Source organism: Chrysoperla carnea, chromosome 5 (genome assembly GCF_905475395.1).
Source record: "Chrysoperla carnea chromosome 5, inChrCarn1.1, whole genome shotgun sequence".
NCBI lineage: Eukaryota > Metazoa > Arthropoda > Insecta > Neuroptera > Chrysopidae > Chrysoperla > Chrysoperla carnea.
In genome coordinates, this window is record NC_058341.1 from 64,438,257 (window position 1) to 64,452,321 (window position 14,065).

Here is a 14,065-nt window from a genome sequence, read left to right on the forward strand (position 1 = left end):
CCATGTGTAGACTGTGTTGATTACTCTATCTCATAACACATATACCTATAACTGATAATCCCATATTAATACATATTATAAAATTTGCATCTAATGTGTGCCCTCGTGAGTAAACAATGATCTTTACAAAAAAATGTTTCAGACAAAAGCTGTTTATTTTTTGATAAGGAACATTTTTTACATTTAAATTTTTATTTTATCTCTAACGGTTTACAAGATAGGCCCTACGGACCCAAGACCCAATTGTCCTATGTTGCTCATTTGCGAACTTGATCTCACTTTTTACGTCCTGAGTGCGTTGAAAAATTTCAGCCTGATATCTTTTTTCGTTTTTGAGTAATTCTGTTCACAGACGGACGGATGAACAACCGAAAATGGACTAATTAGATGATACCTTTACCAATATTTTTTTCGTATCTTCAATATTTTTAAGCGTTACAAACTTGGGACTAGACTTAATATACTATGTATATTTCATATATACATAGTATAAAAAGTACATACGTGTTCTGGGAAACATATCGAATTCATTCAATTCTATAGCAATTATGTATTTTAGAGAATATAAAGGTGCTCTTATTTATTTTTTATATTTAATTCACTAGCTTCCATACAATTTTAAACGTCGAGCATTTTGCTTACGGTCGATTTAGAACATAAATAACTCATTTTCAAATGGTATATGTGGTTAAATAAGAGGGTAGTTTTAGGGCCGGCCTTAAATAAAATAAAAAAATGAAAAAAACACTTTAACAGTCAGGGCTCATGATTGGACAATTTGAGCCGATGTAGATTTAAATGGGCCCTGATTGTTAAAGTCGCTATAGGTTCACTACTGGACTTGTTTCTTTGTTTTCAAATTTTATTTAACGCATTCGGGTTTTTCCTTTTATTATGCAATATTAAAATCTTTTAAACCAAATAAATTTTTGTTATACACTTTTGATTTCCTTAATTTTGATACCCTACTCGGTTTGGTTAATTTTATTATTTATTCCACCATTCTGTCTTTCTTTTTCAAACACCTTTCTAAACGTTCATATTTTGCATACTTCTAAAGATTTTCACAAGCCTACTTCACTTTTCTACCCGTGAAGTGAAAATTCTTCACCAGGTGTGATAAAAAAAACTTTTGTCAACAAGTCTATTCTATATAAATTGGATTTAGAATTCAATGCACTTTTTTTACACTTTTAAAGTAAAGGATCATATTGAAACAGCGGACAAAGTTAGTCTAAACAATTGACATAAACTATTGCGATAATGCTTTAAAAATGCTCGTAGCTTTGCAATAGGCTATTGAATTACTTCATCGTACTCAAACCTTGAAAACATACTACATAATGTATTTTTAACCGACAAACAAAACAGGAGGAGGTTATCAATTCGACTATATTTTTTTTTAAATGTGTGTTACCTCAGAACTTTGGACTGGGTGAACCGATTTGATGATTCTTTATATTTTTTAAAGCTAGTGGTTCCCGTGTAGTCCTATTTTGGTGCAGTTCTCACAACGGCATCCGTGAGAAAACCATAAAAGTCTTAAATTTGTAATAAGTATACACGACAAGAGGACGAATAACTCAATATCACGCCAATCGATTTCATTACAACTATTAATTAAATTAATAGTTGCGACGGCATAATTTTTTGTTGCGACGGCGGGAATTGAACCCGCCACCATAAGCATACCGCGTACGGAATTGGTTACGCCTTAACCAACTTAGCTAATAGGGCGACAGATTCACTAAAAATCACAAAATAAAGAAAACTTTTAACAAAAAGAAAACCGACTTGAAAAGAAAAATTTTTTCAAAACATATTGATATGCAATAGAAAGTAAAAAAATAATGATAATATAATGTAATTAAAATTATTGTTTTTTTGGAGTTGGTGTCAGCCAAGGAAACAACTCTGACAGAACAGTTTGCTACATTAGCTTGGTTCACACCGACTACAAAAATAACAATAATTTTGAATACATTATATTATCGTTATTTTTTTACTTTTTAGTTTCTTTTTGAAGTCGGTTTTCTTTATGTTAAAAGTTTTTTTTTATTTGTTAATTATTTTTTTACTATATGAAATAATAATTTTGAGTTTTTTTTACTTTGCATTATATTAAAATTTTGTAATATTTGTAGTTGTTCTGCTTGTAGATATTTGTAGCGAAAAAGACACTTACAGTAGGAAATGATGCATTTAAGGTTGCAATTCTATGATACAGTATGACTTCTTATGGGACTCGACACAAAATTTTTGGATGAATATGTAGAAAAAGTCATTAGAAAGAAAACTACCCACAAAAATACAAAGGGGTATTCTACAATATTTGAAAAAGTACTTCAAAACCCACAAAAAATTATATTCTGACAAAATTAACACGCTTTCTTGCCATAAAATTAAAATAAATTTTAAACATTTTTTATTCTATCAAAAACGCTGTAATCCATTTTGGTGACGTTATATCGATAAAATCAACAGTCATTACTTCAAAACATTTCGAAGCAGTAATTCTTCCCATAGCGGAATTCGAAATATAATTCACTTCTATGTTGATTCTTACGTCTCTTTTTCTGCGTTTCTAATATTTATGTCATTAAAAAAATGTGCTATTTTTATTAAAAATTCAACCTAATCATTGCTTTTTTTATCATACATTAGGCAATGACAGCATATTAAGTTTTATGCAAACAAAATCATCTTCATGTTTTAAGTAATGACATTAGTTTTTTTTTTTTCCTGTCAAAAAATCTTCTGCCACACTTGTCACTGTATCAATAGTTTTTCCTTCTGTATTATCATGTCCTTAGTGGTTATTATTTGCATTTAAATAAATAGGTACAAATGAAATGCACTGACGAAAGAACACAGTTAAATTTGACAGATACGTACCCCGCTGTTTACAATGAACTGACAGTTTTTGCCTATATACGACATATATACTACAGCTCGCTCGTGTTTTAGGTCACATGATATACATTTTAAAAATTACGATTTTTAATTTTAATATAATAAAACAATTATGTGCTTTTATGACTCAAAATTAGAATATTTAAGTATATTTCTACATAAATATTAATTTTTATCAAATTTTATGACTTATTTTTTACTACCGAGAATATTTTAAATGAAAACATATGCGTCATATTTTGAATTTGTTTTGATAACAAACATATTATTTATCAATAAATATTTGTTTCTAGAAATTATAACTAGGTACATACTACTTTATCAAATTACAAATATTGATTTTAGATGTGTTTATAATCATCAAGTTTCTTGAAAGATTAAAGTACTTAGTAATTTAAATCTACTATAGTGTTATCATTAGCACTGTATTTATGTTATTGTGATTTAATCTACACTTCAATTATAGAAAGTGTTATACAATTTAATTAAATAAAATTGGATTAATATATGAAGGAATAATGTTACATTAGACCACCACTTTAGAAATACACGATTCTATTTAAATAATTAAAATAATAAAAAATAATTTTATTACTAGTGTATGACTACAAGTTTTTTTATTTGATCTAAAAATTTTTCGAACTTGTGTTCATTCTCAAGAGATTGAATCTAATATACCAAAAACATAATATAAATTCAGTTAATAAGATTTATTTAAATTGTAGTTAAATTGGTATGTTCTTTGGACCTCCTAGGGGAGTATGAAACTATGTTTTGCAAGCAATAAAAAGGTGTGCTACCTGCGTAATAAGCTAAAAATTTTTTCATCTATTAGGCTGATAGTACAAGTTTTTAACTTAACACTATAGAAAGTTATTGTAATGGGTCCGATTTTCGAAAAGGAAATTGTCAACATATCTTTACGTTCCACGGTTAGGACAAGGCTTTAACACCAATTTTGAGAAGAAGTATGTGTGTGTGTGTGTGTGTGCAAAAAATGATATCGACTTTTTTGAGGTGTTGATTAAAGAGTTTTAACGGAAATATGATTCGAAATGAATGTCATAACATTCAGTCGAGTCATTTCGAGCTGGGAAAAGTTTTTTTAAAAATTGTTTCCTGATCGATATCGCGCGAACAAAAAATGATATAGACTTCGTTGAAGTGTTGAAGTGTTGTATTAATGATTCGCCTCGAGTTTTTATTTTTTAAACTATTTATTAAGTTGGGAAGTAATTCGTGAACACTTCAAGGGTCACACCAGACCTACGGCTTGTTTTGTAGGTTTTATGAAAAAGTGTGTTTTATGATGGTATATAGAAAAATGAAAATAGCAGGCTCAATCAATCTCTAAAAATTCCTTTACTGAACATATTTATATCAGGAACATGCAATGTACATTGTTTCTCAAACTGCTCGATTTTGGGAGAAATCTGTCAGGAAACTTTCGACTTTAGTAACATAAGTGTGAAAACCTGTCCATCATTGTTATTTCTACGTATACCTTAGACTTTCAGAAACATTTATCACCACTAAATGAGTCATGAAATAAAAATTTTGCCTGCAGAATTAACTCTAGGGAGTTTTTGGTCGTTGATCAAGAATTCAGAGTCTAACTGAAGTGTAGTTCTATTGATTTTGGACCTTGCATTCGTGACGAGCCAGATGCAAAATATTTATTTTATAAATTTTTAATGACTTTTCGTTGAGGCGGTTTGGAGGGGTTGCAACTCCCAATTTTCAAATCATATAGAGATTAGTGGTGATGACTATTCCAAAAAGTTAAGGTTCAAGTACCTACAAAATAATTTTGGAAATCGTACTTGTTCTACACTTTTAGCCGTTACAAATTATTGCAACATCTGTGTAGCAACAGATGTTGCTACATCACTGTAAAATGTGTTGGGAAATCTTTAATATAGTAAATAGGATTACTCCTGTAAACAAGTGTCACGATAAATCCCATAGCGCCTCATTTAATGGTACTTAATATATTTCCAGGTATATTGTCATAGAATACGCCTACTTAGTTTAATATAAAATAATAAATATCATTGAATAGTACGACTGTTTATATTTTAATTTAATCATTTTTTCTGAGAAAAAGATAATAAATAGAAACAAATAATAACATCGTTTTGAAATTTCATCAAAATGTTTTTATATATTTCTTGGAAAACACATCGACTTTTTTAATTATTTTTGAGTTATTTTGATTTTTGTTTTTACAAAATACAACCCGGAATTTCAGAATTATTAATTACAGGTATTAAGAAAGCTTAGAAGTATTCAACCTGCATAAAATTTTTTTGATTTCAAATTCCACGGGTTAAAATTTTTTTTTTTAATATCTTTAATAAACCGCCCTTAAAAGTAAAAATTATTTTAGAATGAATAAACTTGATTTGTTTGGGATTCTAGTCAATAATCAAAATGACCTGATGCTTCAGTTACATTATATTTAATAAAGAATTAAAAATAAACGCTAACTATGACTTCTTACAAAACTGCAATCCAATGTAACTCGAACGTCACTATAATCTGGTCACAGCCCATTTAACTTTGTTCGAGATTTTTATTTTATAAATCCCTTGTTGTTTTTGCGTATATCGTGTCCAAGAAATTCCCCTGATCTTTTTGGTATCTTTTTTATCCTCCAGGCGACAAGGGAAATATTTTTAATTGAAAAAAAAAACGGTTTGTTTATTTTGTGTACCTATATTTTAAATTATGATTTTCGAAAACCTATCAGCCTCGCATCTACGAACAACGCGTCAGGATGCAGGATTTGAAATTAGAATAGGAAGGGATATGAATACAATCGAAAGAATCAATAAAATAATTTTCAAGAAAAATGAAACGTGCATTCCATTTCAGAAGAGTTTTAATCCTTATTAACCGACTTCAAACAAAAAGGTGGAGGTTATCAATTCGATCGTGTTTTTTTTAATGTTTGTTACCTCAACTTTCTACTCGGTGAACCGATTTTGATCTATTTGAAAGCTGGTCTTCCCGTGTGGTCCCAAATACGTTTGTTTTTTGGAGTCGGTGTAAGCCAAGCTAACGTAGCAAAATGTTCTGTCAGAGATGTTTCCTTGGCTGACACCGACTCCAAAAATAACAATAATTTTAACTACATTATATTATCGTTATTATTATTTTACTTTTTAGTGGATATTAATTTGATTTTGAAAAGTTTTTCTTTTGAAGTCGGTTTTCTTTTTGTTAAAAGTTTATTTTTTTATTTGTATTTTTAGCGCTTTTCTTTAAATTTACTATTATTAAAGGGTTTGTTTTAATAAATTTCGGATAAACTATTATTTTTTTAAATATCTTTTTGCGAAGACTAATCTATTTTTTAGAGCCATATTCAATGAATTGTTATGATTTTAATAAAAACAAGGCGTGAAAATAATTTTGGAATTCAAATTCAACAGCCTTTACTTGTTTCGAAATCGAAACGTTATTTTTTTCGGTATATTGATGCTGACTGAATTTCGAATTTCAATAGAAAAGCTATTTATCAGATGGTTCAGATGGAAATTTTCCTGCCTTCGATGGGAAGAAATTAAAGTACTGCAATTGATTCATTTTAAAATTAACCCGCCTATGAATCGAAAAGATGCTGAAATTGTTTCAACTCCAGATAAAGAAAAAAATAAGTCTTTTATCCAAAATTGTCTTGGCGCTGGTACATCCTTAAAAGAAATGAAGGATAAGAAGAAATAATTAGTAATAAATGAAAAGCTTTATATTCGCCTCAATGAATGTTTTTACTCAGGAGTCTTCAATAACAGTACCGATTTTGATAATTTTTTTTAAAAATGTCCCTTTTTGTATATTATTTAAAATCCGAAACATTTAAAGGGGGGGGGGGGTAATATGGATGTGGAAAAGGCAATGTCCCAACTGGTATATCAACGCCTAGCCTAAATCGCTAAGGATAAAGTTTGAAATTTCGAGAGGATATTGATTTTATACTATAGGTGTGATTTTAGAAAGGATTTTTCGAAATTCACCCCCTAAAGTATGACATAGGGGATGAAAGTTTGTATGAAAATATATACAAACCGTCAATTTTGAGTTCCCTACTTAACCGGTTTTAAAAATTATTTCATCTCTAGAATGCTACATTATCAGCAAGTAACATGGGCTGCATTTTATTTTCAAAATTTCGATAAATTCTTTCTAAAATAACACATGCAGTATAAAGTCCATATCATCTCGAAATTTAAATTTCTATCATTAGCGATTTAGACTAGGCGTTGATATACCAGTCAGGACATTGCATTTTCCCCTTTAGATAATTTTCCCCCTTTGAAAGGTTTCTGATTTTTTAAAAGTATATAAAAAGAAACGTTAAAAAAATCATCGAAATCGGAGTTGTTATTGAGGACTCCCCAAGAATGGCTATTTTATGTTTTCTTTTATCCGACTATTAGTCATATAATTTGTTATTTTATATCGTAGCGTAGTAACATTTAGCTCTTCTATTCTTCTACTTTTAACAGTGACAAATAAATAAAATCCCAAGTAATGGCAGGTATTTTAGATAGCTCTATATGTAAACTACACCTGCATATTCACCTGATTTTATTCATGTAAGTAATACATACCATGAATATTGATTTATAATATCATGTACCTGATACAACCAACCAAGTCATCTAGCTAGAACAGAGGCAATGAAATTAGTTTACAATACTGTAGTAAAAAAAAATAGGCCAAGAAAATATATCTGAAGTAGTAAAATGGTTTTAAATTCATTGTATTGTTTTATAATTCATAGCAAATTTCTACACTACACAACTACATAGATTGTCCAAAATTCCCATACAAGCCTTTGGTATTGTAAACAATAAATTATAAATGACCAATATGTTCTGAACTAGAACCTTAGAAAAATAAAACTTCACTTCCTTTCGTATATGTCTAGCTTCTATATACAAGGTGGGTTACTTTAATCTATAATAGCTAATAGCTCGTTTTCTTTAGTTACTTAAGGATGTTCCCTCGCCAGTAATAGAAAAAAATAAATTAGTAGATAAGGATCCGAATTTTTAGTATGTTGTAGTTAACGATACATATTATTAAATCAAAAACAAATTTGGGTATCTTATCGATCAATTAAGAGAGTTTTTATTAATTAAAAATACACTAAATAACATACCATCCTCATATCATGTTATTTAGTGTATTTTTAATTAATTAATTACTCTCTTAATTGATCGATAAGATACCCAAATTTTTTTTTGATTTAATAATATGTATCGTTAACTACAACATACTAAAAATTTGGATCATTTTCTACTAATTTATTTTTTTCTATTACTGGTGAGGGAACTTCCTTTACCAATCAAAAAAATATCTTGAACAAAAGTTGCAGCGTTTAATGGGGGACATCATGTTCTGACATCAGATTGCATCTAGTTCTTCGGGTTTCTTTAATATTCAATTTGAACGTCAATCAGAACCTCTACATAATTTTATGTAAATTAATTTTTTAATGCACTAGCTAATTAAGAATAGTTTGGTTACTTGATAAACTGAATTATGTTAGAGAGTGAAAATATAAGAGCAGAGAATTAATTAAATTCATTTTAGCTATAATTTCACCATATTTCTATCATAAGTTTTTTTTTTTTTTTTTTTGTTAATTTACTAAGTGCGACTTATGTTAACTTAATAAAAGTATACGAACAGGCCCGAAAATTTCCAAAGTTATTATTTTTTTGCTCACAAATTTACTCTCATTCTGTGAGAAATTTTCGTACTTTCTGAAGAGCTTGAAAAAATATTTTTTATTAAAACTGTAGATTGGTTGAAAAATTTTAAAAATTCATAATTCGAAAATAGATAAAATTATATGAATATAGAAAAGTTTAAACCACATGCACACTTTGAAAAATAAAAGTGAAGTTTTAAATCGTAAGTGAGTAAAATGTTCATAACGTGAGTGCTCACGGATTATTTAATATTTAAATATTTGTACAGTGATAATGTTTTGTTTTTAATTTTTTTTTTTGTCTCTTAAAAATGTATTGAACTGATGTGAAATTAGCAGCTAGTACAATTTCATCCAAGTCTCTGACTGTCAAAGTTTGGTATTTACATTAACAAAGTTTTTGTTTTGGTATCATTCAAGTTTTTTAGTAGTATCAAAGAACTTTGCCCAATTTCTTTGATAGTGAAAACACCTCCGAAGTGTAAATAGTATGTACAATATGGCGCAGAAACAAAATACATGATGTCTACTTCTCTACAATATGTCTTCAGGAACCTTTTAAAGGTTGACTTGTCACATAGGCATGACAATATAAGTGATGTATCTGAACAAAAGCTTCAGCGCTTAAAGCCCCAATAACGGTGCCCATATACACTGAGAAAAAATATATTTAGAGTCAAATGTTTCTGTTGTCTCAACTGTACGGCGGAGTTGGATACGGCGAAGCCCGCATAGGCGCTACATAAACATTTTAAGTACGATGACTAGTTAATTATAACAGATAACGTGTTATATAAGTAGGATTTGCATTCCTATCGAACTTTTTCAATCTGCGGATACACTCTACATTCGATGTCAAAAGTGAGCTAAATTATTGTTAATATTTACGAACGCAGAGACTTTAATAATGAACTAGCTTTTGCCCACGACTTCGCTCGTGATAATGATTCATTTCAATGTATTCCATAAATGATTCATTCAATGAATCATTTATTCATTTAGAGAACCAATTTTAAAGACTTAGAGAACAGATTTTACTTACACCCCCTTGGAAAATAACATGTCATTCGTTCATGGAGTTCACCGTGCTCCTTTAAAGAATGAAATAAAAAAGTGATATAGTATACTTTTCTCTCAATCGCTTGTGATAATGATTCATTTAGTGAATCATTGATTCATTTAGAGATCCAACCTTTATCTTACTTATCCTCTCTATATACTGCAATATACAAAATGTCAACTTTGAAGACCCAAATGCTATCCTTCAATCCGCTTGTATTCGCTTAGTCCGCTCCCTAAAGGCCAGCTTTACTTACATCCCGTTGGAAATAAGGCGGCATTCGATGATGTATTTCGCTGTGCGCTGTGATAAAGTATACTTTTTTCTCAAACCATGAGCACATATATCAATTTGTACAATCCAACCTTTAAAAATGACAAAGTTTTATATCAACTTTCACCTCCTATTTAAGCCCCTTGAATTTTTCGAAAACTTTAAGTAATACAGTAAACTTTTCTTTTGAACAATGAGCTCATATATCATTTTGTGCAATTCTAACTTCAAAATTGATAAAGTTGCATGCAAACTTTCAACCCTATTTTGAACCCCTTTCGGAATATATTTTAAAAAATACTTTCAATACAAGAAACGGTGTATGGATGATCTTCATCCATCTGATAATTAATCAGATGAGACAATAAAATTTTTAAATAAATTTTTACTATTTTTTAACTTCCCGCTAAGAAATAGGGAAGTAATTGTTTTCACTCCGTTTTGCCAAAATCGAGTTTTCATCAGATCTCGACGTTTTAAGGTGTCAGGAAGCTTCCCTGACTACTTCCGCGAGGGTGTCTGTATGGCTGTATGTATGTATGAGTGTGTGTGTGTGTGTGTGTGTGTGTGTGGGTAGGTGGATGCATGTTAACCTCTCATAACTTTTGAACGGCTTGTCCGATTTGATCGCGGTTGGTGCCATTCGAAAGGACTTGACCAAACTTAGATTTTGAGGCCTATTTGGACCGATTCTATTTATTAAATTTTCAAATCGCGATAACTTTAGAATGAATAAACCGATTTTCACGCGGTTGGTGACATTGGACGCAGTTTTTGAAGCTTCATGAAGAATCTTTAAGTTTCAATTGATAGAACAAAAAATGTTGAGGTTATTCCGAAAAAACGCTTTTTTGGGTTTTCTTTCGTCAACGATAACTCACGAACGAATCAACCGATTTTGACCGGACTGGTGGTGATTACCCTCGCGGAAGTAGTCAGGGAAGCTTCCTGTCACCTTAAAACGTCGAGATCTGATGAAAACTCGATTTTGGCAAAACGGGGTGAAAACAATAACTTCCCTATTTTCTTAGCGGGAAGTTAAAAAATATAACAGGAGTGTTCAAAAATCATTAAAATTTCGTAAAAAATATGTCTCATCGGGTTATTAATCTGTAGATTAATCAAAAAATTAAATTAAAAATAAAAAACAAAAAAACAAAAAAAATAACTTAAGTTTGTTGTCGCGATATTTGAGTAGCGTCAGAAAATTCTAAATTTTTGTGTACCTACTTACTAAAGACATGATTATACAATTACCTTTAAAATTTGAATCTGATTGGCCGTCTAGAATCCGAGATCAATTTAATTAAAAATTCGATATTTAACATATATGGTATACACTCTTTATACTTTTGCATCAGTTATTAATTTAACTGTCAGATATTTTCCAAAAACTAACTGTCTTTTAATTGATTTGTTTCGAAAAAAAATTAAAAAATTGTGACTGTCTAGTTATTTTTAAAAAATTGTTTAAAGTTCAACAATTTATAAGCGAGTATACATAGTAGCGAGTCAACCAGAAAGAAGTAGTAGCGAGTATACATAGAAGCAATTATACATAGTAGCGAGTCAGACAGAATAGTGTTAGGATTGGTGTTGTATACGTACACATGAATATTGTTGTGTAACGTCTTCACGAGTACAGGCTTGCTTAAATATTATGGATCACTTAGCTACAAGCTCGTATACTTTAACAGCGCGCATAACCTTAAATACCTTTAGAGGCATTATTTTTTACATTTATACACTGAAGGAAATAGGAATCTGGAGTCAATGTCTTCGGGATTTGACAGGTTTTTTTTTTTGTGTGTAAGATCTACATCACTTGATTCCAAGTTAAGTTGTTTGTGCAAAGAAATTAAATTTTCTTAGGCTTAGGTAATAATATAATTGAGTAAAACTATTCTGTGATTTCCTTCATTAACGTGAGCGATCCAATAAACGTGAGCGTACGATATGTATTAGTGAAAAAAAATTCTTTATTACACAGAATGTTCGATTTACACCTAGGCATATAAATATCACGAGTATGATAGAGTACATGCTTTAAGCAATGCGTCATTGTGAGAGGTATTATATGCATGTGTTGAAGCTTCGATATGCGCTGAGATAGTTGTAAGAAGCTTGGAGAGTGGGAGTTTCTTAGTTGAATAAATGAACTACAACAGATAAGCCACGATAGAAGAAACTTTTGCATTTTTATTTAACACCCATAATACCTCCTACTTAGATGCATTGCTTAACGCATGTATTCTGTCATACTCGTGACATTTATATGCGTAGATGTAAATCGAACATTCTGTATATGCCTATAGCGAATGTATTATTTAATCATGTTTTTTGCCGGCAGTAAGTGCGGTTTCTCGGCTGTATAGCTAAGATTAAAGTGTAGAAGAATTCACTAATCTGATTTAATACCTTAAATTTAATGTTGACTATAAGTAGTTATTTTATTCAATAGATTCTAGCTCTCAACGTAGGCTTGTATTGTGTATTTCTTAAATACATGATACTAGCGACCCGCCCCTGCTTCGCACGGGTGCAATGCTGATACTAAATACACTACAGAAAAACTGTGAACGTTGTATATAAAAACATAGCGGCCCGCTCTGGCTTCGCACGGGTATAAAATATATAGCCTATGTGATTAAAATCGATCCAGTATTTTTGATTTATTCATTACTGCCCGTGGCCCGCACGCGTTAAATTTGGAGTAAAACAATCCCCCTTTCCCTATACCATTAAGATTTCCTGCTATCTTTAGAATATCTAAATTCATACACTACATTTTTACTTATTTACTTTTTACATTTTTAACTATTAACCTCAAAAATAGCAGTACTTCTCCACTATTATACATATAAACCTTCCTGTTATTATACATATAAACCTTCCTTTTGAATCACTCTATCTATTAAAAAACCGCATCAAAATCCGTTACGTAGTTTCAAAGATTTAAGCATACAAAGGAACATAGGGACATAGGGACAGAGAAAGCGACTTTGTTTTATACTATGTAGTGATGAAGTAGTGAATGAATTCAAAAAAAATTATTGAAATAGCGTATTATTCATTAACACGAAGAATTTCATTGTTCTTGTTAAATAATTTCTTTCAATTAACTTCCATGCTAATTACACGTAATTTCATTTAAATAATTTTCTTTTTTAAATGGATATCATTTAGATCTCTCAAACATTTAGGTTTCTTGGCGTAAGAAACCTAGAGGGCATTCGATCTAATTGTATAGAGCATTAGTCTGTATCCAAACGCATGAAGTACTTGAATCAATCGATTTATATTTGGTATGAAGAACTTTGTTTTTTAGTGTATATGAATTTATGTCAACAAAAAAATGCAACTTCTCTATTAAAGTGAACTAACTACCCATCATTTTACCTTTTAACCTGATTGTCTAATTCCCAGCAGCATAGACTTTTATTTTAATAATAAAAATTACATGTGAGACATTTAATTGAGACATTCTGTAAGAATATTATACAAGAAGAAAATTTTATCTATCTAGTATTGGTTTGATTCTTAGCCTCTAGAGACTGAACGTTTCCTATATTCACCAGTAGTATGTGTTCTACCTATTCGTTCGCCTCCTAAAACTAATTCAAGTTGAATTGTAATATGTATCAGATAGATAGTACCTGCTATACTTACTGAACTAGATACTATATGTATAGAAAGTAAGCAGGGTTACTATACTAGTAGATATCAAATCAAACATATACTATATTATTTAAGAATGAGTGGCAAGTGAAATCCGTCAATGAGTCTGTTAGCAAATTTTTGATGTGTTTACTAACCCGATCATCTTACTGAAAATAAATGGTCAACCTCAGAATCTTAACGGAATAATCTAAGCGGAGTTTTTGTACAAATATTTATTTTAAGAGTACAAATGTTGTCTGGAAAATCAGTTTTTTGTCAATATCTCGTTTCTTTTGCTTTCAATCGTATTAACATATATTATAATAGTTGTAGAGGATAAAATTTTCTACAAATTTGGTCGAAACTTTTTTTTTGTATGTTCACCCGTTTTTTAAATAGAGGGCGTCGAAGATGACCCAGCGATGGGTCAATAT